The following is a 23100-nucleotide window of genomic DNA, read 5'->3' as shown; positions in this document are numbered from 1 at the left end:
TTTTGTTGCATTTGCTTTGGTATGTTGTTACTACCAAGAAATTTGCCATTTTGTTTCAGTTGACAAATAAATTGACACAAAGTTGTTAGTTTTGTAATATTTATGGGATCTGTTGTTATTTCTCCTCTATCATTCTATTAGCATGAAATTATCAGTTCTGTAATATTTGTAGGGCATCTAATCATGCAGAAAAGAGTTAACACAGCAGGTCTGACTGCTATTATTTGAAAGAAATGCTTTCAAGATTGGCCCTTGGGTGGCATCTAGAAACTTAGATTTGGGGAGGGTCCTCACTGTCCTTATCTGATAAGAGGAACACGCTGTACCTAAACTGTACAAACAATATGGTGTGTGCTAAATATGTGCTTTCCTTCTGGAATTTTGTTATATGCTGAACAGAGCCTGCAGACATGACCAGCCCCCCCCCCCCTCCACAATCCATGGACACCGAGTCTCTAATAAGCTCATTAGACATTTCACATACATTGTCATAAGTCATTTTGGGGAACCTAAGCATGTCTTATGTGACTTCACTGAGAGCAGAGTCTTGAAAGCTTGCACCTGGTTTCCTCTAAACTTCACTCTGTGAACCTTTTCCCTTTGTTGATTCTGTTTTGTATCCTTTTGCTGTTAAAAAAAAAAAAAAAAAATCTTAGCCATGAGTATGTCTATATGCTGAGTCTTTGAGTCCTCCTAGCAAACCTGGGTAGCCTGGGGACCACCAATACAGCAGTTACTTCTCCTCTATAATACCAATATTACTCATTTATCCTTTCTCCTTTTGTCCTTAGTTGGTCTGGGAATCCTTTTAGAGAACAAACTTTGGCCTTGTGGACTTGATGGCTCAACATTGGTCACGGTTGGTCGGTTTTCTATGTCATGATTTCTAACCTCATCATTATTTCCTGATTTTTACTTTGCGAATAATTTGTACTTTTATTTGCTTCATACGGTGGAAGCTTAGATCACTGATTTTTAAGCCTATCTCCTTTTCTCATATAAGCACTTAAAACTTACACATTCATTTCTAAGTATTTCTTTAGTTCCTGCCCACAAATTTTGATATGTTGTGCTTTCATTACAGTTTATTTCAAAATATTTTTAACCCCACCTTGTGATTTCTACTAATTTCCAAATATTTTAGAATTTTCCAGATATCTTACTGTTATTGATTTCAAATGATATTCTACCCTTGGCAAAGAATATACTCTGTATGATTCCAACCAGTGGATGATTATTGAGACTTCTTTTAAGAGCCAGCATATGGTGTATCTTTATGAATGCACCATATGCACTATCTTTTTGCTTTCAACTCATCCATGTGTTTATACTTAAAGTATATCTCCTAAAAACAACATGTACTTGGTTCTTCCTTTATGTCCAGTATGACAATCTCTTCCTTTATTTTTTTAAAATAAATTTATTTATTTATTTATTTTTGGCTGCATTGGGTCTTCGTTGCTGCGCCTGGGCTTTCTCTAGTTGCGGCGAGGGGGGGCTACTCTTCATTGCAGTGTGAGGGCTTCTCATTGTGGTGGCTTCTTTTGTTGCGGAGCATGGGCTCTAGGTGCACGGGCTTCAGTAGTAGTGGCACATGGGCTCTAGAGTGCAGGCTCAGTAGTTGTGGTACACAGGCTTAGTTGCTCCGCAGCATGTGGGATCTTCCCGGACCAGGGCTTGAACCCGTGTCCCCTGCATTGGCAGGCGGATTCTTAACCACTGTGCCACCAGGGAAGCCCTCTTCCTTTAAATTGGAATGTGTAGTTTATTTGCATTTGACGTAAATATCAATATAGTTTGGATTAGTTATGCCAGCATGCTATTTATTGTTTATTCATACTCTCAGTTTTTGTTCTTTTGTTCCTCCTTTGCTATCTTCTTTTGGGCTAATCAAGCTTTTGAAATTTTTTTAACCTGTCTCCTTTATTGGCATTTTAATTCTTATTTAGTTTTTAAAATTGTTATTCTGATAACAATATGCATCCTTAGCTTATCTAAACCTAATTTGAATTAACTTTATATCATTTCACATATAATGTAAGAGTCTAAAATAGTATGTTCCCACCCTGTCTTAGTGCTGTCATCACATATTTTACCACTACTTTGTTATCAGCCTCAACTTTGTTATTAATTTTGCTCTAAACAGTTCATTACATAGTAGAAAATTTGAGAAAAGAAAATATAGCTTTTCATATTTACTATTTGTAGTGCTCTTCCTTTCTTCCTTCAGATTTATGGTTCATTTGGTATTATTCACATTCAACCTGAATAACTTCCTATAGCATTTCTTGTAGTGTGAGTCGATATATTTTCTCAGCTTTCATTTACCTGAAAAAATGTCTTTATCTTTTCCTTCATTTTTAAAAAGATATTTTCACACTTGGTAGAGCAATCTATGTAATAGTCCCTCAGTACACATCACCCCCTGACACTTTAAGATGTCATTCCTTTATCTTCTGGTCTCCATGCTTTTTCTGTCTGTCTTTTTAAATAATAAATCTGCTGTCATTCTTCTCTGGGTTCTCCTGTATACATCTCCCCACCTTCCATTCCCCCAAGCTTGTAAGGTTTTTCGCTTACCATGTTTGACAGCAGTTTAACTGTAATGGGTTCAGGCGTGATTTCCTTTGTATTTGTTCTGCCTGAGGTTTTCTGGCTTTATTGGATCTGTGGGTTGATGATTTTGCTCAAACTTTGAAAAAGTTTGGACAACATTTCTTCCAATATACACTTTTTTCCCCTAATTCTCACTTTCCTCTCTTCTTGGACACAGTTACAGGTTGTTTTTTTTGTTTGTGTTTTGGTTTTTTTTTCCAATTTTTCTTTTTCTTTCCTCTGTTCTTAGTCTGGATAATTACTATTAATGTATCTTTAAATTTATAAATACTTTCTTTTGTTGGATCCAATCTTCTGTTGATCCCATCCAATGATTCTTCTTTTAAATTTTAGCTATTGTATTTGTCTATGTAAGATCTCTATTTGATTCCTTTCTTTTTTAAGTTTTTATATCTCTTCTGAAATTATCCATTTATTATCATTATCTCTAACATTTTCTTTTTTTTTAACATTTTCATATTGGTTATTTTTTAATGAAGTGCAAATGCTTTCCCCCCCCCCCCAGTTTTACTGAGATATAATTAACAAGGTAACCTTGTGTCAGTTTAAGGTGTATAATATCTTGATTTGATACATTTACTAATTATAAAATGATTACCACCATAGTATTAGCTACCCACCTCTATTGGTCACACAGTTACTGTTTCTTTTTTATACTGAGAAAATTTAAGATCTACTTTCTTGGCAAAATTCAAGTATATGATACAGTATTTTTAGCTATACTCACTATGCTCTGCATTAGATCCCCAAACTTGTTAATCTTAGAACTTGAAGTTTGTATCCTTTGAGCAGTATCTGCCCATTATACCCAACCCCCAATGTCTGAGAACCACCACTCTACTCTCTGTTTCTCTGAGTTTGTTTTTTTTAGATACCACATATAAGTGATATCATTCAGTATTTTTGTCTTTCTCTCTCTGACTTATCCACTTAGCAGAATGCTCTCAAGGTCACCCAGGTGGTTGCAAACTCCAAGATTTCTTTCTTTCTCGTGGCTGAATAATACTCCTCTCTGTATATGTTTAAATAATCACATAATTTTTTATCCATCCATCAGTTGTGGACACAGGTTGTTTCCATGTCTTGGCTATTGTGAGTAATGCTGCAGTGAAAATGGAAGTGCAGATATCTCTACAAGATGCTGATTTAATTTCTTTGGGCATATACTCAGAAATGGGATAGCTGGATTATATGGTAGTAATGTTATTTTTATTTTTATTTTTTGAGGAACTTCCATTCTGTTTTCCACACCGGCTATACCAATTGCATTCCTACCAACAGTGCACAAGAGTTCCCTTTTCCCCACACCCTCACCAACAGTTACCTCTTATCTGTTTGTTTATTTATTTATTTATTTATTTATTTATTGCTGTGTTGGGTCTTTGTTGCTGAGCACGGGCTTTCTCTAGTTGCAGTGAGCGGGGGCTACTCTTCATTGTGGTGTGCGGGCTTCTCATTTTGGTGGCTTCTCTTGTTGCGGAGCATGGGCTCTAGGTGCACGGGTTTCAGTAGTTGTGGCTCGCGGCCTCTAGAGCGCAGGCTCAGTAGTTGTGGCTCATGGGCTTAGTTGCTCCATGGCTTGTGGGATCTTCCCGGACCAGGGCTTGAACCCGTGTCCCCTGCATTGGCAGGTGGATTCTTTTTTTTTTTTTTTTGGCTGTGTTGGGTCTTTGTTGCTGTGCACGGGCTTTCTCTAGTTGTGGCGAGCGGCGACTGCTCTTCATTCCGGTGTGCAGGCTTCTCACTGAGGTGGCATCTCTTGTGGAGCACGGGCTCTAGGCCCACAGGCTTCAGTAGTTGTGGCTCATGGGCTCTAGAGCGCAGGCTCAGCAGCCGTGGCTCACGGGCTTAGTTGCTCTGTGGCATGTGGGATCTTCCCGGACCAGGGCTCGAACCCGTGTGCCCTGCATTAACCACTGCACCACCAGGGAAGTCTCCCTCTTGTCTTTTTGATGATAGCCATTCTAACTGGTGTGAGGTGATATCTCATTGTGGTTTTGATTTGCATTTCCCTGATGATTCATGATGTTGAGCACCATTTCATGTTCCTGTGGGCCATATATATGACTTCTTTTGAAGACTGTCTATTAAGTTCCTCCCATTTTTTAATTATCTGTTAGTTTTTTTTTTGCTATTGAGTTGTATTGAGATATTTATATATTTTTGATATTAACCCCTTATCAGATATATGATTTGCAAATATTTTCTCTCATTCCTTAGGTTCCCTTTTCATTTTGTTGTTGTTCTTTTGCTGTGCAGAAGCTTTGTAGTTTGATGTAGTCCCACTTATTTATTTTTGCTTTTGTTGCTTGTGCTTTTGTTATTATATCCAGAAAATCACTGCTGAGACCAATGTCAAGGAGCTTTTTTCCTATTTTATTTATAATTGTTTTATGGATTCAGATCTTAAATTTAAGTCTTTAATTCATTTCAATTTCAGTTTTGTCAGTGTGTAAGATAGAGATCCAGTTTCATTATTCTGAATGTTACACACTTTTCCAGTCACCATTTATTGAAGATATTATCCTTTCCTCATTGAGTATTCTTGGCACTCTTGTCAAATATTAGTTGCCCATATATGTGGGAGTTTATTTCTAGGCTCTAAATTCTGTTTCATGGGTCTATTTTTCTATTTTTATGTCAGTACCATACTCTTTTGAATACCATATCTTTATAGTATAGCTTGAAATAAGGAAAAGTGATGCTTCTAGCTTTGTTCTTTCTCAAGATTGCTTTGGCTATTTGAGGTCCTTTGTTGCTCCATAAGAATTTCAGCATGGATTTTTTTCTGTTTCTGTGACAAATGCCATTGGAATTTTGATAGGAATTACACTGAATCTATAAATGGCTTTGGGTAATATGGACATTTTTAACAATAGCCTTCCAATGCATGAACATGTGGTGTCTTTCCATTTGTTTGTCTTCAATTTCTTTTATCAAAGCCTTGTAGTTTTTAGTGAACAGATCTTTCACCTCCTTGGTTAAGTTTATTTCAGAGTATTTTATTGCTTTTAATGCTATTGTGAACAAGATTGTTTTCGTTCTTTTTCATATGTTTTGCTGTTAGCATACAAAACTGAAAGTTTTCTGTATGTTGATTTTGTATCCTACATTCTTACTGAATTCATTGATTAGTTATGTTTTTTGGTCAAAAATATATGTGTATATATATATATGTATATATAATCATATCATCTGCAAACAAAGACAATTCTACCTCTTCCTTTCCTATTCTGATGCCTTTTATTTCTTTTTCTTGTCTAATTGCTCTGGCTAGGATTTCCAGTACTATGTTGAATAGGAATGGTGAAAGTGGGCACCCTTGTCTTGTTCCTGCTCTTGGAAAAAATTTTTCAAACTTTCACCATTGAGAATGATGTTGGCTTTGGGTGGTCATATATGGCCTTTATTGTGTTGAGGTATGTTCCTTCTATGCCCAATATGTTGAGCATTTTTATCATGAAAGGATGTTGTACCTTGTCAAATGCTTTTTCTGCATCTATCGAGATGATCATGATTTTTGTCTTTCATTCTATTAATGTGCTATATCACATTTACTGATTTGCGTAAATTGAACCATCCTTGCATCCTAGAGATAAATCCCACTTGATCATAGTGAATGATGCTTTTTAATGTGCTGTTGAATTCAGTTTGCTAATATTTTGTTGACACTTTTTTGCATCAATATTCATCAGGAATACTTGTCTGTAGTTTTCTTTTCCTGTATCCTTATCTGGCTTTGGTATCAGGGTGAGGCTAGCCTCATAAAATGAGTTTAGGAGTGTTCTCTCCTCTTCAATTTTTGTAGGGGTTAGTGAAGGATGACATTAATTTTTCTTTAAATGTTTTATAGAATTCACCAGTGAATCAATCTGATCCTGGGCTTTTCTGTTTGGGGAGGTTTTTGATTGCTGATACTATCTTCTTCCTTAATACTTGCCTGTTCAGACTTCCTATTACTTCATGATTCATTCTTGGTAGGTTGTATTTTTCTAGGAATGTATCTATTCTAGGTTGTCCAGTTTATTGGCATATAATTGTTCATAGTAGTCTCTCATGATCTTTTGTATTTCTGTAGTAACAGTTGTAACGTCTCCTTTCTCATTTTATTTTTTCAGTCCTCTCTCTTTTTTTCCTAAGTTAGTCTAGCTAAAAGTTTGTCAATTTTCTTTATCTTTTTCAAAAACCATCAATCACACAGCTGCAAAAGCCTGGGCTGGCTGTGAGCATAGCTCCTGGGCTCTGTTGGAGAGGGAGGACCCAAGTGGCTGATGTTTTACATTTGAACTGCCACAAAGACCTTGGATGGCTACCAGTGTGGGTGCAAGCCCTAGCAGGGTGTGGGGGTATGAAGGGAGCAGGGAAGGACTGAGGCATAATTGATGTTAGTGAACATAAATAACTGTAGGGCAGCTGGCAAGATCTGCACAGCCAGCCCATGACTTGGTCTACGATGGGAGCTGCCAAATTTGTCTGCAGGAAAGGTCTCCCTGAACCACAATCACTCCCACTGTGTGTTTGCTAATAATAGCCTCTGCTCTTCTTTCTTTTTCCCTATCCAGCTCTCTTTGCTTATCTAGGCAGGATAAAACTCAGCTAGACCTTCATACTGTGCTGGGAAAGGCTAAAGAAGCTAGTCACTCACCCCTCTCTTCCTTTTCTGGTGAGAGGAACTTTTACTAGCTGGGAAGTTCTTTCTTGGAGCTGAACAATGCCAGCTTGGGTCATGGGATGAGGCAGGCAAAATGAAGCTGGCTTCTTTTCCTTTTTGTGCATTTATCCTCAGATATTTTGTCCCATGGTGTTCCTAAGATGTCCTAAGTGGAATCTAAAGGTCTCCTGGAGCTGTGTTTGTTTGTGGGTAGCTGTCTTCTCATTGAATTTTGTGGGAGGACAGGGAAGCTGGGATCTCTTACATTGCCATTTCCCTGAATGCCTTTGGTTATTTTAAAGTAATTGCCTGCTAATTCCAGCTTCTGAACATTTCAGATCTACTTTTATTGACTGTTTTCTCCATGACTAAGAGTTACATTGTCCTGTTTTTTAACACATCTAGTAATTTTTTAAATTGTGTGTTGGGCATCATTATTATGTTGTACAGACTCTGAATTGTGTTAGCTCATTTGGAGCAATGTTGCTTTTCTGTTCAAGCAGTTGAGTAGTTATTCACAGATCACCTTGATCCTGCAGCAGCTTAGTTTTAGACTTTGTCAGGGTGGTGCTATGTTGGCTTTGCCCTTAGTCCTAAAGTCTCTTAGTTCTCAGAGTCTTTACTTCTAAGTTACAGCCTCTCTTCAACTTCTATGCAAAGCAAAAGATATTTACCAAGCCCCTCTCATGTAGAGGGATTCTAACTCCATGCTCTTATACCTCTTTGGTGGGCAGTAGATTAAATCTCTGCTTAGCTCTCTTATCCTTCAGCTGTTAATATTGCCTCTGGGTTCCACAGAACCTCATTCCAGCATTCATAGTTAAGTATCTAGGCTAAGATTAGAGAGGATTCATATGTGGGTTTTTGGAGCTTCTCTTCTGTGATTTTGTTCTCAGAATTTTCCTCCTCAATGTCCCAGGATCTCTGGAAAGAAATCCTAGGGTCTCTTTTTTTTCAAGGATCAAATATTTACTGGCTTATGTCTACTTTGAGGCACTCTTTGATTCCTCTAATTTTTTTTCCTTTTCTTATGTTGTATCCATAGTTTTTGTTTTTTTTCTGGAATGATTAGTTCAATGCAAGCTTCACTGATATCTACATTGGAATGTCTTGAGTAGTCTTTATTCATTTATTTGACAAGTGTTTGTTGAACCCCTCCATGTGCCTTGTACTGGGTTAGACATTGGAGATAAAATGGTAAAATTAAAAACACAAAGGGAGTGAAAAAATAAAAAAAGGTTATAATTTCCATCTTTGTGAAACCTACAGTCTACTAAAAGAGACACAAGGAAATAACCAAGTAAATGTAAAATGAGAGCATGTGGTTATGAGAGCCTATAATAGAGCAATTTGAACTGATCAAGGAGAATCCAGGAATATGTCCCTGGGGAAGTAATAATGGAGCTGCCATCTAAATCTGCTGCTGGCACCTGGGAAGTAGTCATGCGGTTACAGAAGCTGAGTCCCCTTTACTTGCTGAGACCATGGCCACCACCTTGAAATCAGTTGAGCAGTAAACCGTGCACTGCTGTGTCAGACCCAGCAAAGGAATCCAGTGATGTGTTGGATACCATGGTGCAAGGCTGTATCCTGGATATAAGCTGTTTGGGAAAGCATCTTCTATGATAGAGCCCTGGACCAGGAGAGCTGTGATTGGAGTTGGGAGGGAGAAAGGGGGTACCACCAAACACATCACTCCATGCAGGGACATGTGTGAAAGTAAATGGCCACTTCTAGCACTTTTAAATAATTGTGAATAGATTTAAATGATATAGATGGGATAGAATCTGAGAACTGCTTTTTCTGCTGAATTATAAAAAGAAACAGGAGAAGAAGAAAAAAATTTTTCCTTTATAGATTAAAAATTCTGTTGGCAACAGCAGAACTGTGAGACATGCAGGATTTTGCTTCCGCAGTGGAACCCTGTGAGTCCACCAGCAGGGGTTCATGTTGAGATCACCTGGGGAGTGGGAGACAGGAGGCCATGGGGTGAGGCTTGGGGAGCAGGAAGTGAGCACTCGCCCCGCAAACCTTGGAAAGGTGAGGGCACTTGTACACTCCTTCAGTCTTGTCATGGCAACTGCTTAATGCTCTTCTATGAAGATTTATTCTGAGTCCTGTCAGCCTTATGGTAACGTTTTCTCAACTTCCTTTATAATTATTGCATAATTATACATGGGTGACACAGATACTTAGTCCCTCTTTTTCTTTCTGTGCAGTGGTAGATGTTCTGCTTGAAATTCCTGGTCTGATTAGCCAACCCTGGAAGTAACTTGCCTTTTGTAAATCTTCCTAGTCTAGTGGGAACATGAAAAATATCTCTAAGAAGGCATTCATTCTTTTAGTATCAATTATATTTTAGTTAACAGAGGTTCTTATTCCATGAAGAATATTTAAGAAAACAGAATAGTAGGGGGAAAAACATAAAATATGCATAACCTATTACCTAAAGCTCACTGCTGCTAACATCCCAGGTTAAGTGCTTAGTACCTGTTAACAGAAGCATCTGGACAGAAATCAGCACTGACTGTGGGTCCCAGCATGGCTGGGTAGATAAGGCAAGAAAAGATGAGGTGGAGAGGTTTGTTGTGGTCAAATCACATATAGCCTTTTAAGGCACATGAAAGATTTTAGAACTTGTTCTTACATGAAAAGCCATTGAAGATTTTTACACAAGGAATATTCTATAATCATATTCACATCTTAAAAATTGCTCTGACTGCGCTGTAGAGAATGCATCTGAATGCGGTAAGGGTGCATGGGGAGAGGCTGTCGGGAGGCTGTTGATGCCATCCTGATGATAGTCAACAGTGGCTGGGAGGAAGATGGTAGTTACGGGCAAGGAGAGAAGTTCACAGGCTCAGGAGATATTTAGGAAGAGCAACTGAATGTGCGTGGTGATTGATTGGACATGGGATTTGTTCCAGGCTTTTCTTTCTTACGTATAGGTTTCTCCTTATCTTAATAGTATTATCTTCTGTACACAAATACTATACCCTGATTATTTTTACTTAACATTATATTGTATGCTGTTACTGAATGCCGTGTGATAATTCACTGAGCTTATGCACCATCACTTAATCCCCTGCTCCCCATTGTGGATGCTGAGGTGGTTCTCTGGGTTTTGCTAATGCATGTAATTCTGTGATTGATATCTTGGGCATAAAGGACTTTCTTTATATCTGATGATTTATTAAGAATAAATTCCCACCAAAGGATTCATCGGGCTAAGATATATGATCATATTACGATTCGTATGGCCATAATTACATCATTTCTTTGGGGAAACCCTCTCATGTCAGGTTGATTACATTGAAGATCCTTTCATCATGGAATGGATAGTGGTTTGTCTTCCTCGCAGTAGATACCATTTCTGGATATAGATTTGTCTTTCTTGCCCACAATGTACTGTCAGAACCACCATCCATGGACTAACAGAACATTTTATTTGCTGTCATGGAAGAGTACACAACATTGCTTATGAACACAGAACTCATTTTATAGCAAAAGAGCTTACACTCATGGAATTCAGTGGTCTTATGTGTCCCATTCTCCCCAAAGCATCCAGTATTCTAGAATGGTGGAATGGTGTACTGAAGAGTCAGTTATAGTTGCCTAATAGGAAACAACACCCTGAAAGCTTGGGGTTATATCTTAAAGTATGTGGTATATGCTTTCAATAAGCAACTGATATATAATTATTTCTCCCACAGCCAGAATATGTGTCTGAGAATCAAAAGTGGGAACAACTCCTCTCATTATTATACCCATTCACAGAATATTTGCTCCCTGTCCCCTTTGAGCTCTTCTGATTTGAAAGTTTTAGTCCCCAGTGGAGAAATATTTATGCGAGGGGACACAGCGTTCCACTGAATCAGCAGTCTCGATGGCCATCTGCCCATTTCAGGCTTGTTCCACCACTAAACCAACAGAGGGAAAAGTTACTGTACTGTCCTAACTACATGTTAGTTCCTGATCGTCAAGAGGAAATGTGAGTTGCTGCTACATAATGGGTCAGAAAGCACTATGTCTAGAACCTAGAGGATTCTCTTGGGCAAGTTTTAGTATCCCCGTGTGCAATACTAGAAGCTAATAGAAAACTGCAGCAACCAAAAAAGGGGAAACAACTAAGGATTTAGACCATACAGGAATGAAGATTGGGTTATCAACCTGCTAAAGGATGATGATTCGTGTAGATAACCGATAAGGGGAAAGTTGTCAACAGCAACCATGGCCTTATGACCAACTACAGAAATAAAGATGAGCGTGCATACACACACACACACACACACACACACACACACACACACACACACACACACACAGCTTTTTAAAAAATTTTATTGAAGTATAGTTGATTTACAATGTTATATTAATTTCTACTGTATAGCAAAGGGATTCAGTTATACATGTATATACATTCTTTTTCATATTCTTTTCCATTATGGTTTATCACAGGATATTGAATACAGTTCCCTGTGCTATACAGTAGGACTCTGTTCTTTATCCATTCCATATATAATAGTTTGCATCTGCTAATCCCAAACTCCCAATCCATCACTACCCCCCGACCCTCCCCGGGCAACCACAAGTCTATTCTCTGTGTCCATGATTCTGTTTCTGTTTTGTGGATAGGTTTATTTGTGTCATATTTTAGATTCCACGTATAAGTGATATCATATGGTATTTGTCTTTCTCTTTCTGACTTCACTTAGTATGATAATCTCTATATCCACTCAAATGGCATTATTTCATTTTCTATGAATGAGTACTATTCCACTGTATATATGTACCACATCTTCTTTATCCATTCATCTGTCAGTGGACATTTAGGTTGCTTCCATGTCTTGGCTATTGTAAATAGTGCTGCTATGAAGATAGAGGTACATGTATCTTTTTGAATTATAGTTTTGTCCGGATATATACCCAAGAATGGGATTGCAGGATCATATGGCAACTCTATTTTTAGTTTTTTAGGAACCTCCATACTGTTCTCCATAGTGGCTGCACCAATTTACATTCCCACCAACAGTGTAGGAGGGTTACCTTTTCTCCAAACCCTCTCCAGCATTTGTTATTTGTAGATTTTTTAACGATGGCCATTCTGACTGGACATACTCCCTTTTATTCTTTTTCATTTATCCTCCTCCTTTCTGCTTATTTTATATAAGACAAATTGGCAGTGGTCAAGAGCATAAGTGGTATCCAGTACAGTTGTTATATTTTTAGAAAAATGTTCTTAAATGGTTTCATCATGTATACCAGGGCAAAATGAACGAAATGGAAAATTTTAGGTGGTATGTGGGCAGAACCTAAGGAGATACACTGCATCCTTGAAGGACTGACATAGACAGAAGGAGATGCTTGTCCTTAATGACCTATGGATTTCAGATTAACATAAGAAAGAAGTTTTTAATAGCACTACATGGGAAGGAAATGGCCCCATTGTCAATGTAATAAGTTCCCTGTCACTGGGAGCCTAAATGATACTTGACGGTGCATTAAATACAAGATTGTGAAACCAAATAGGGTATTATTGTTGTTGTTTTACATTTAAGAAAAATAATTGTAGGAGAGTTGATGCACCTTGCCTATCATCACACAGCTAACAGTCCATCTAATACCATTTTGCTGGTAACCCAACAGGATCATGAAGAAAGTTATTAGATTTTTTTTCTCCTTCTCTCTGAGAGTTTTGGCTCTTCTTGGGAGCCAAAGAGATCTTTCTGGATATCAGGCAGCTTATGTGGGCCTTACTTTAATATGTATTCAAAATGCATTATTAACTGAATAGTTAAACCAATTATTTACCCCCTAATCTCTAAAAATGTATAGCAAACTGGCATATCATTAACACAACCCAAAGTCAATAACTACTGTCGGTATATTTGTGATGCTCCCCTTAACTTACCACTCTCAGCCCCACACAGCATCTCACACTCACTCGCTCGCTCACACTCCAGTTATTTTTCATAAGTATGTGTGTTTGATCTTTAGAACTGTCTCATTGTGCCTACTGATATAATTTTTAAAGTGGGAGCTGGCTACATTGTTTAAATACTTAGGTGTTTTTGTACAAACCAATGTTTTTTTCTTCCACTTTTATTGAGATATAATTGACGTACAGCACTGTGTAAGTTCAAGATGTATAGCATGATGACCTGATTTATATATAATGCATAATGATGAAAACAATAAGTTTAGTTAATATCCTCATCTCATATAGACATAAAAAAAGCAATTTTACCCTTGTGATAAGAACTTTAAGGATCTACCCTCTTAGCAACCTTCAAGTATACCACCAGCAGTGTAAACCAAAGTCACAGAGTAGCACACTGTATCTCCAGTACTTATTATTCATAAGAATCATGAATATTGTTGAAGTTTGTGCCTTTTGAGTAACTTCATCCAATTCCCCTACCCCTACCCCTTGCCTCTAGTAACAACAAGTCTGATCTCTTTTTCAGTGAGTTTGTTGTTGGGTGGGCTTTTTGTTTGTGTTTAAATTCCACATATAAGCGAGATTAGTATTTTTCTTTCTCTCTCTGACTTAATTAACTTAGCATGATGCCCTCAGTGTACATCTGTGTTGTTGCAAATGACAGAATTTCCTTTTTTTTTATTGCCAAGTAGTATTTTATTTTATTTATTTATTTTTTTCAAATAGTATTTTATTGTGGGTGTATATATGTGTATGTGAGTGTGTATATACATACGTATACACAATCACATATTATATATGTGTATAGTATATGTATGTATACACACTACATTTTCTTTATCCATTTGTCCATCAGTGAACACTCAGGTTGTTTCCATGTCTTGGCTATTGTAAAAATGCTGCAGTGAACATGGGGGTGCAGATGACTCTTCAACATAGTGATTTCATTTCCTATGGATATATACCCAGAAGTGAAATTGCTAGATCATATGGTAGTTTGCTTTTTAATTTTGGAGAAACCTCCATATTAGTTTCCACAGTGACTGTAGCAATTTACGTTCCCACCAGTAGTACACAAGGATTTCCTTTTCTTCATATCCTTGCCAGCATGTTAGCTCTTGTTTTTTTGATGATAGCCATTCTAACAGGTATGAGGTGATGTCTCATTGTAGTTTTTATATGCATTTCCCTAATAATTAGTGATGCAGAGCACCTTTTCAGGTACCTCTTAGCCATTTGAATATCTTCTTTGGAAAAATGTCTATTCAAGTCGTTTGCCTATTTTTAATTGGACTATTTAATTTTTGCTATTGAGTTCTGTGACTTGTTAATATATTTTGGATATTAATCCTTTATCAAATGTGTGATTTGCAGATATTTTTTCCCATTCCACAGGTTGTCTTTTTATTTTGTTGATCATTTATTTTGCTGTATAGAAGCTATTTAGTTTGATGTAGTCCCACTTGTTTATTTTTTATTTTGCTGCTTATGCTTTAGCTATCATATACAAAAATTCATTGCCAAGATCCATCCCAAAGACCTTTTTTCTATGTTTCTTCTAGGAGTTTTATGGTTTCAGGTCTTACATTTAAGTCTTTAATCCATTTCAAGTTGATTTTTGTGAGTAGTGTAAGATGGGTCTAGTTTTATTATTTTACATGTCAATGTCCATTTCCCAGCACCATTTATTGAAGAGACTGTCTTTTATCCATTGAGTGTTCTTGGCTCCCTGGTCAATATTAGTTGACCATACACATATGTGGAGTTTTTTTTCTGGTCTCTCAATTCTGTTCCATTGGTCTATATGTCTGTTTTTATGCCAGTATCATAAAATACTATCTTATGGTTTTAGATATAATACTGTTATGTTTTATTAAATTACTATTTAGATTACTGTTTAGAGTACTATAGCTTTTATAATGTAGCTTGAAATCAGGAAATGTGATTCCTCCAGCTTTGTTCGTCTTTCTCAAGATTGCTCTGGCTATTCAGGGTCTTTTGTGATTCCATATATATTTTAGAATCTTTTTCTACTTTGGTAAAAAAAAAAAAAAAAAAAAAAGTGCCATTGGAAACTTGATAGGGATTGCATTGAATTCATAGATATCTTTGGGTAGAATGAGTATTTTAACAATATATTATTTCAATCCTGAATACAGGGTGTCTTTCCTTTTTTGTGTGTCATCTTCAATTGCTTTCATCAGAGTCTTGTAATTTTCAGTATGGAAATCTTTCACCTCCTTGCTAAAAATTTATTCCTAAGTATTATATTGCTTTTGATACTACTGTAAATGAGATCATTTCCTTTATTCATCTTTCAGAAAATCAGTTGTTTGTGTAGAGAAAAGCTACTTTTTATCCTGAAAAATTAATGAATTTGATCTAACAGATTAGATATAATGGATTTTTATGATGAAATCTTGAGGATTTTCTTTATATAAAATCAAGTCATCTGCAAATAGAGACACTTTTACTCTTCTTTCCAATTCTGTTGCCTTTTCTTTCTCTTTTTGCCTGATTGCTCTGGCTGTGGCTTCCAGTATTTTTTTTTTCTTTTATTTATTTATTTATTTATTTATTAACATCTTTATTGGAGTATAATTGCTTTACAATGGTGTGCTAGTTTCTGCTTTATAACAAAGTCAATCAGTTATACATATACATATGTTCCCATATCTCTTCCCTCTTGCACCTCCCTCCCTCCCACCCTCCCTATCCCACCCCTCTAGGTGGTCACAGAGCACTGAGCTGATCTCCCTGTGCTATGCGGTTGCTTCCCACTAGCTATCTATTTTACGTTTGGTAGTGTATATATGTCCATGCCACTCTCTCACTTTGTCTTCCAGTATTATGTTAAGTAGGATTGGTGAGAGTGGGCACCCTTTTCTTTGTCATGATCTTATTGGAAAATTTTCAGCCTTTCACCACTGAGTACATTAGCTGTGGGCTTGTTGTACATTGCCTTTGTTATATTGAGGTATGTTCCTTCTATACCTAATTTAAGAGTTTTTATCATAAGTGGATGTTGAATTTTGTCAGATGCTTTTTCTGCATCTAGTAAGTGATCATATGATTTTCATCTTTTATTCTGTTAATATGATGTGTCACATAATCATTTTGAACCATCCTTGCATTCCAGGGATAAATCTTGCTTCATCATAGTATATAATCCTTCTAATGTGCTGCTAAATTTCAGTGCTAGTATTTTGTTGATAATTTTTGCATGTATATATATCAGGGATATTGGCCTGTAGTTTTCTTTTCTAGTAGTGTCCTTTTCTGGCTTTCGTATGAGGGTAATGTTCACCTCAGAAAATGAATTTGGGAGTGTTCCTCCTCTTTGACTTTTTTTTGGAGGAGCTTGGGAGGATTAGCATTAATTTTTCTTTAAATGTTTGGTAAAATTTACCAGTGACACCATGTCTGTTCTGGGCTTTTCTTCCTTGGGAGATTTTTTATTACTGATTCAGTATCCTTATTAGCAATTGATCTGTTCAGATTTTCTATTTCTCCCTGACTCAGTCTTGATAGGCTATATGTTTCTAAGAATCTGTGTCTTATAAGTTGTCCATCTTGATGGCATATAGCTGTTCATAGGAGCCTCTTATGATCCTTTGTATTTCTGTGGTATCAGTTGTATCTTCCTCTTTCATTTACAATTTTGTTGACTTGGGGCCTCTCTTTTCCTTGTAAGTCTAGCTGAAGGTTTGTCAATTTTGTTTATTTTTTTCTAAGAATGAACTCTTAGTTTTATTTAATCTTCTCTATTGTTTTCCTGTTATTTCATTTATTTCGTCTCTAATCTTTATTATTTCTTTCTTTCTGCTAACTTTGAGCTTACTTTGTTCTTCTTTTTCTAGTTCCTTGAGGTGTAAAGTTAGGATGTTTATATGAAATCTAATTACTTGGCATATGTGTTTATAGCTATAAACATCTCTCTTAGAACTGTTTTTCTGCATCTCATAAGTTTTGTTGTGTTTCCAATTTCATTTGTCTCAAGATGCTTTTTTATCCCCCCTTTAATTTCTTCTTTGATCCATTCACTGCTCATGCGTGGTGTTTAATTTCTGTGTATTCATGAATTTCTAGTTTTTCTCCTGTTATTGATTTCTAGTTTCATACCATGTGGTCAGAGAAGATACTTGGTATGATTTTAATACTTTAATTTGCTAAGACTTGTTTTGTTTTCTAACATATGCTCCATCATAGAAAATGTTCCATTTGTGCTTGAGAAGACTATATTCTGCTGTTGTTGGGTAGAACAGTCTGTATATGTCTGTTAGGTCCACTTGATCTATAGTGTTGTTCAGATCTGTTTCCTTATTGACTCTCTGTCCAGATAATGTACCCATTGTTGAGAATGGAGTATTAAGGTCTCCAATTATTGTTGTTTTGCTGTATATGTCACCTTTTCTGGTTTTGTTTATATATTTTGGTGCTCTGATGTTGGGTGCATAGATATTTACAACTGATATATATTCTCGTTGAATTGCCCTCTTTATCATTATTTAATGACCATCTTTCTCTCTTTTTACCATTTTTAACTTAAATTCTATTTTGTCTTGTATAGTTATAACTACCCCTGCTTTTTATTGGTTACTATATTTACTTGAAATATTTTGTTTTACCTTGTCACTCTCAGTCTATGTGTGTCTTTAAAGCTAAAGTGATTCTCTTGCAGACATATTGTTGAATCTGGATTTTTTTAATCCATTCAGCCATTCTGTGTCTTTTGATTGAAGAATTGAGTCCATTTACATTTCAAGTAATTATTTATCAATAAGGACTTACCATTGCATTTTGTTAACTGTTTTCTGACTGTTTTGTAGATTCACTGTTTATTCTGATCCTTCTGTCTTCTTTGTGTGATTTAATGTCTTATGATATCAGTATGATTTGACATCTTTATCATGTTCTTTATCATGTTCTTGTGCATAGTTACTACTGAGTGATCTCTTGTGGTTACCATGAGGCTTATATAAAATATCTTAAGATTAGAACATCCTATTTTTAACACCCTTTTTAAAACTGATAACAACTTGATATCATTTCTAAACTTTATACTTTTTCTCCCCCTCACATATTAGGTTATTGATATTACAGTTTACATATTTTTATCTTATGTATCCAGTAGCAGATTATTATATTAATGCTTTTTTAACTTGTTTTTTAACTTTTTAACTAGAGCTGTAATTTAATTACACAGCAACATTACCATATTACAGAATCTAACTTTGATTACATATTTATCATTATCAGTGAGTTTGATGTAACCATCATATGTTTTTATGATGTTAATTAGCATCCTGAAAATTAGCTTTCTTCCACTGAAAGAAGGGAGGCCTAGTGGTAATGAACTCCCTTAGTTTTGTTTGTTCAGGAAAGTCATTACCTCGCCTTCATTTCAGAAGTACAGCTTTGCTGGGTATAGAATACTTGGTTGACAGTTTTTCCACTTTCAATGTTTTGAATATATCATCCTATTCTCTCCTGGCATGCCTAGTTTCTGTTGAGAACTCTGCCTAATGTCTTACTGGGTTTCCTTGTATGTAACCTATCCCTTTTTGCCTGCTGCTTTCAAAAAAATTTTTTTTGTCTTTGACTTTTAAAATTTTAATTAAAATGTGTCTCAGTGTAGCTCTATTCAGGTTTAACCTATGTAGAATCCTTTGGGCCTCATGGATGTGGATGTCCATTTCTCTCTCTGGGTTTGGGAAGTTTTTAGCCATTATTGCTTTAAGTATACTTTCTGTCCCTTTTTCTTTCTCTTCCCCTTTTGGGATTTCTGTAATATGGATATTTTTTCTGTTGATGTTGTCACATATGTTCAGTAGGCTTTTTTTTTTATTCTTTTTAAAATTATTTTTGCTTTTTGTTTCTCTGACTGAATAACTTCAAATGTCCTGTCTTCTAGTTGAATGATAGGGTCAAGACTCCTGTTCAGAAGTGACAGAGTGGCATGGACATATATACACTACCAAATGTAAAATAGATAGCTAGTGGGAAGCAGATACATAGCACAGGGAGATCAGCTCAGTGCTTTGTGTCCACCTAGATGGGTGGGATAGGGAGGGTGGGAGGGAGACACAAGAGGGAGGAGATATGGGGATATATGTATATGTATAGCTGATTCACTTTGTTATACATCAGAGACTAACACACCATTAAAAGCAATTATACTCCAATAAAGATGTTTTTTAAAAAAAAGACTCCTGTTCAAACTGTATTGAATATTCAGTTCAACCATTTGTATTCTTCAGCTCTAGGATTTGCATTTTGGGGGAGGGTGGGTTCTATTTCTTTAAACTCTTTTTTTTCATGCATTGTTTTCCTAGTTTTGTTGTCTTTGTGTTCTTGAAGTTAACTAAATTTCTTTAAGAGGATTATTCTGAAGTCTTTGTCTGACAGTTCATAAATCTCCATTTCTTTAGGGTTAGTTATTGCCGCTATTAGTTTCCTCTGGTGGTGTCATGTTAACCTGATTTTTTGTGATCCTTGATTCCTTACATTGGCATCTCTGCATTTGAGTAAGTGGTCTCCTCTTCCAGACTTTACAGATTCACTTTAGCAGAGACAGTCCTTCACCAGTAAACTCGCATGGATTTCTAGACGTGTTGGGTGATAACATCCTTGGGCAGGTGGGCTTTGCTATCAGGGTCTGTTTCAGTGCAAGGCCACTACCCAAGTTCTGAGGTGGTAGTGTATTGTCACTGGCTGAGAACGGTTGGATCAGTTGGATAGGACTGCTGGCTTTGTTCCCTGCAAAAGCAAGGCTGTAGGGGGGACTCCATGTTTGCCCAGGTTCTCTGGTCAGGCTTTGAGATGGTCAGGATTGGGTACTATACTCAGCAGTAGTTGGGGCTATGAATTAGCTTCCATGCCCTGTTGGGACAGCAGAAAGGTCCCAAGCCCTACAGAGCTCATAGGTTTGGGGACCCAAAACCAAGCCAGACTGTGCACTAAATAACCTGCTCAGATGGGGCCACTGGTTTTGCTGTGCAGGTGGAGAAAGCCATTGGCTGTGCTCTCTGTTCAAGCACACTGCAAGCAACGCTATATGATGGGCCCTAAAGCTTCCCATGTGTTCTAGTTATGTTCCCTGTTTGGGTGGGCCAAAGGCTGTATTCAGCCGTAAGCAGGGCTATGAATCAGTGTCCCTGCCCAGGCCAGGCTCCAAGGCTGACAAGGCTTCTATTTGGGTGTCAAATTAGGTAGAACTATGTACCAGTTCCCTAACCTGATTGGCCACCATCTTAGCTCTGCAGATAGGTAGGGCCACCCACCTGGCTCTACTCAAGTGCCATTGTAATCTGAGTTTCAGGATGAGCTATACAGATCCCCAGGGGCTCTGGTTAGATTCCTCTTTTGGCCAGGTTGAAAGCTATATTAAACAGTGGGAGTAGCTATAAATTAGCTTCTGTGCCTGGTTAGGGCTGCTGAACAGGCCCCCAAGGCTGGCAAGGCTCTTTATTTGGGGGGTCAGATCAGACAGAAATGTGTGCTAAGCCCTCTGGACAGATGGGGCCACTGTCTTGGTTCTGCAGACACTGAGTCACTGGCCAGGCTCTCTATTCAAGTGCTGCTGTCGTTGAGGCTGCAGGGTGGGCTACCAAGATCCCTAGGAGCTCTGATGAGGTTTCCTGGTTGGTAGAGTTGGAGGCTGTGTTCAGCAGTGGGTGGGGATATGGATTACCTACACTGTGTTGCAGGTCGGGAGCTGCAGAGCTGGCCCCAGGGTTGGTAAGACTCTAGTGTGGGGAGTGAATCAGGCAGAACTACGTACCAAGATCTCAGGCCAGATTGGGTTACTAGCTGGTTCTGCATGTGGGCGGACCTGCTGGCTGAGCTCACAGCTCAAGTGTTGCTAAGCCTAACAGCTCCCCAGGTCAGACTTCCTGGTCAGGTGGGCTCAGGAGCTACACTCAGCAGTGGGCAGGACTATGAATTAACTCCCCAGTCTGGGTAGAGCAGCGGAACCTGCTCCAAGGCTGGCAATGCTTTGTGTTTGGGGTCTTGACTCAAGCCAAGCTGCACCCCAAGTTCCCTGGCCAAATAAGGCCACTGGCTTTGATCTACAGATGGTCAGTGCTGCTGGCCAAGCTCTTACCTCCAGTGTTGCTGGGCTAAGTAGCTTCTTGGTTGCTCCAGCCAGGTTTCCTGGTTGGGATGGGCCAGGAGCTATACTCAGCAGTGGACAAGCCTATGACTTAGCTCCACTGCCCAGGCAGAGAGGCAGACCAGGCTCCAGAGATGGCAAGACTCTTTTTCTGAGGTGCCAAATCAGGCAGACGTGTGCCCCCACCAAATTCCCTGATCAGACTGTACCACCATCTTGGCTCTGCAGATGAGCAAAGCCACTGGCTGGGACTTCTACTCGGGCACCAGCAATAGGAACTCAGTCTGCCAAGATCCAAATGCTGGTTCCTGCAAGACTCTCCCCTCTTCTCCATCACAATCCAGTGGTCAAGTCCTGCAGATTCCCCCACCATCCCCGTGGGGCAGGACCCTAGTGGGCCTCCCCAGAAGCAACTCACAATGTTGGGGGAGCAGGATGTCTACCAGGGCCCTCATTTTCCCCCTGGAGAAACTATGGGATCAGGGAAATTCTCTTACCCTTCTAATGCAATCTGTCTCAGTGTCTGTGGTGCAGGGGATATACTTCTGCCTCACCCCTATGTTCTAGGGTTTTCACAGTGGTGTCTTTTTCATAAATAGTTGTTAGTTGTTCTTCTTGCGACGGGGAGCAAAGTCAGGAAGGACCTGTGTCGCCACCTTGATTACATCACTCCTCCCACACCAATGTTTCTAGTTCTCTTATCTATCCAAGGACATGGAACGATTATACTGCCCTGTACCTTTGAAGTTCACCATAGCCATGTGACTCGCTTTATCTAATGAAATGTGACTGTGAATTATCTGAGTCACCCTGAAGCCCGGTATACTGAGATGTCATAAGATGGTAGCATCTCCATCAGATTGGATCCTTGTGGGACTGCAGAGAGCAGAGCCCCTCTCTCAAACTCAACTGGACATGCAGCTTGCACAAGAAACAATCCTTTGTTGTTTTAAGCCACTGCGAAGCAGGATTTGAATGTTAATGCAGCAGAACCTAATCTATCCTTACGGATACACATGCCTGCCAAGCCCTATATTAGAGATTGAATCTGCAAAAATCTCTGTGAGATAGACATGATTATCTCCATTTCATAAGTGAGAAAACTGAGGTTCAGTCCCTAACATGCCCTAAATCACACAGTGACTTCGAGTTGAAGGGGTTGAAAGAGACAGTAATCCATGTTTCTGAGGAAGATAAGGCTTTGGGTTTGACACTGGACAGAGCCATGGTTTCTCCAGAGGAAAACCTTGTCATAGGCTTTGGTCCGTTTCCTTAACAACCTTAATCTTTAGAAAGACAGGACATCTCCAAGATTGAGTTCTCAGCTGAGGTCAAATGAGAGCGAGGACGGTGGAGGCAGAGGGCTGTGAAGGAACTGTCTTTTAAAATAAGAAGCTCTACATACAAAAGAAAGGTTTTCTCTGGAAAGCGAGGCCCACAGAAGGCTGCAAATATATCCCAGTGGACTGCAGCTGTCTGAAACAATAGCTGTTTGAATTGTAGGTGATAAAACAGCATCATAGTAGTGGATGAGGTCATGTGGATACGTGTGCAACAGGAGAAAATAAAAGACAAAGGAAGAGGAAGGAATTCAAGGTATCAATTCTGGTGAATTAAGTGTGGAAAAGCCACATCATACTATTGTAGGTTACAACCAAGGTGTTACTGCACATCATCTAAATTGTCCAGTGCAAAATCCATGGAGGAATGACAAATTTTTTTATTGTAGTAAGTTTATAAGCTTTCAAAATGACTGGCCTATTAAAACCATTTCCT

At 38.1% G+C, this 23100-nt stretch overlaps 1 protein-coding gene; it reads left to right on the top strand.

Moving 5' to 3' along the window:
* Nucleotides 1-23100, top strand: part of LOC309617194 (uncharacterized protein) — a 549153-nt gene that overhangs the window by 438092 nt on the left and 87961 nt on the right.

This window comes from Balaenoptera borealis (assembly GCF_965194805.1).
Source record: "Balaenoptera borealis genome assembly, chromosome: 19".
In the NCBI taxonomy this organism is placed as follows: domain Eukaryota; kingdom Metazoa; phylum Chordata; class Mammalia; order Artiodactyla; family Balaenopteridae; genus Balaenoptera; species Balaenoptera borealis.
Note: the sequence above shows the minus strand (reverse complement) of the source record. Positions and strands in the feature narration are given on the sequence as shown.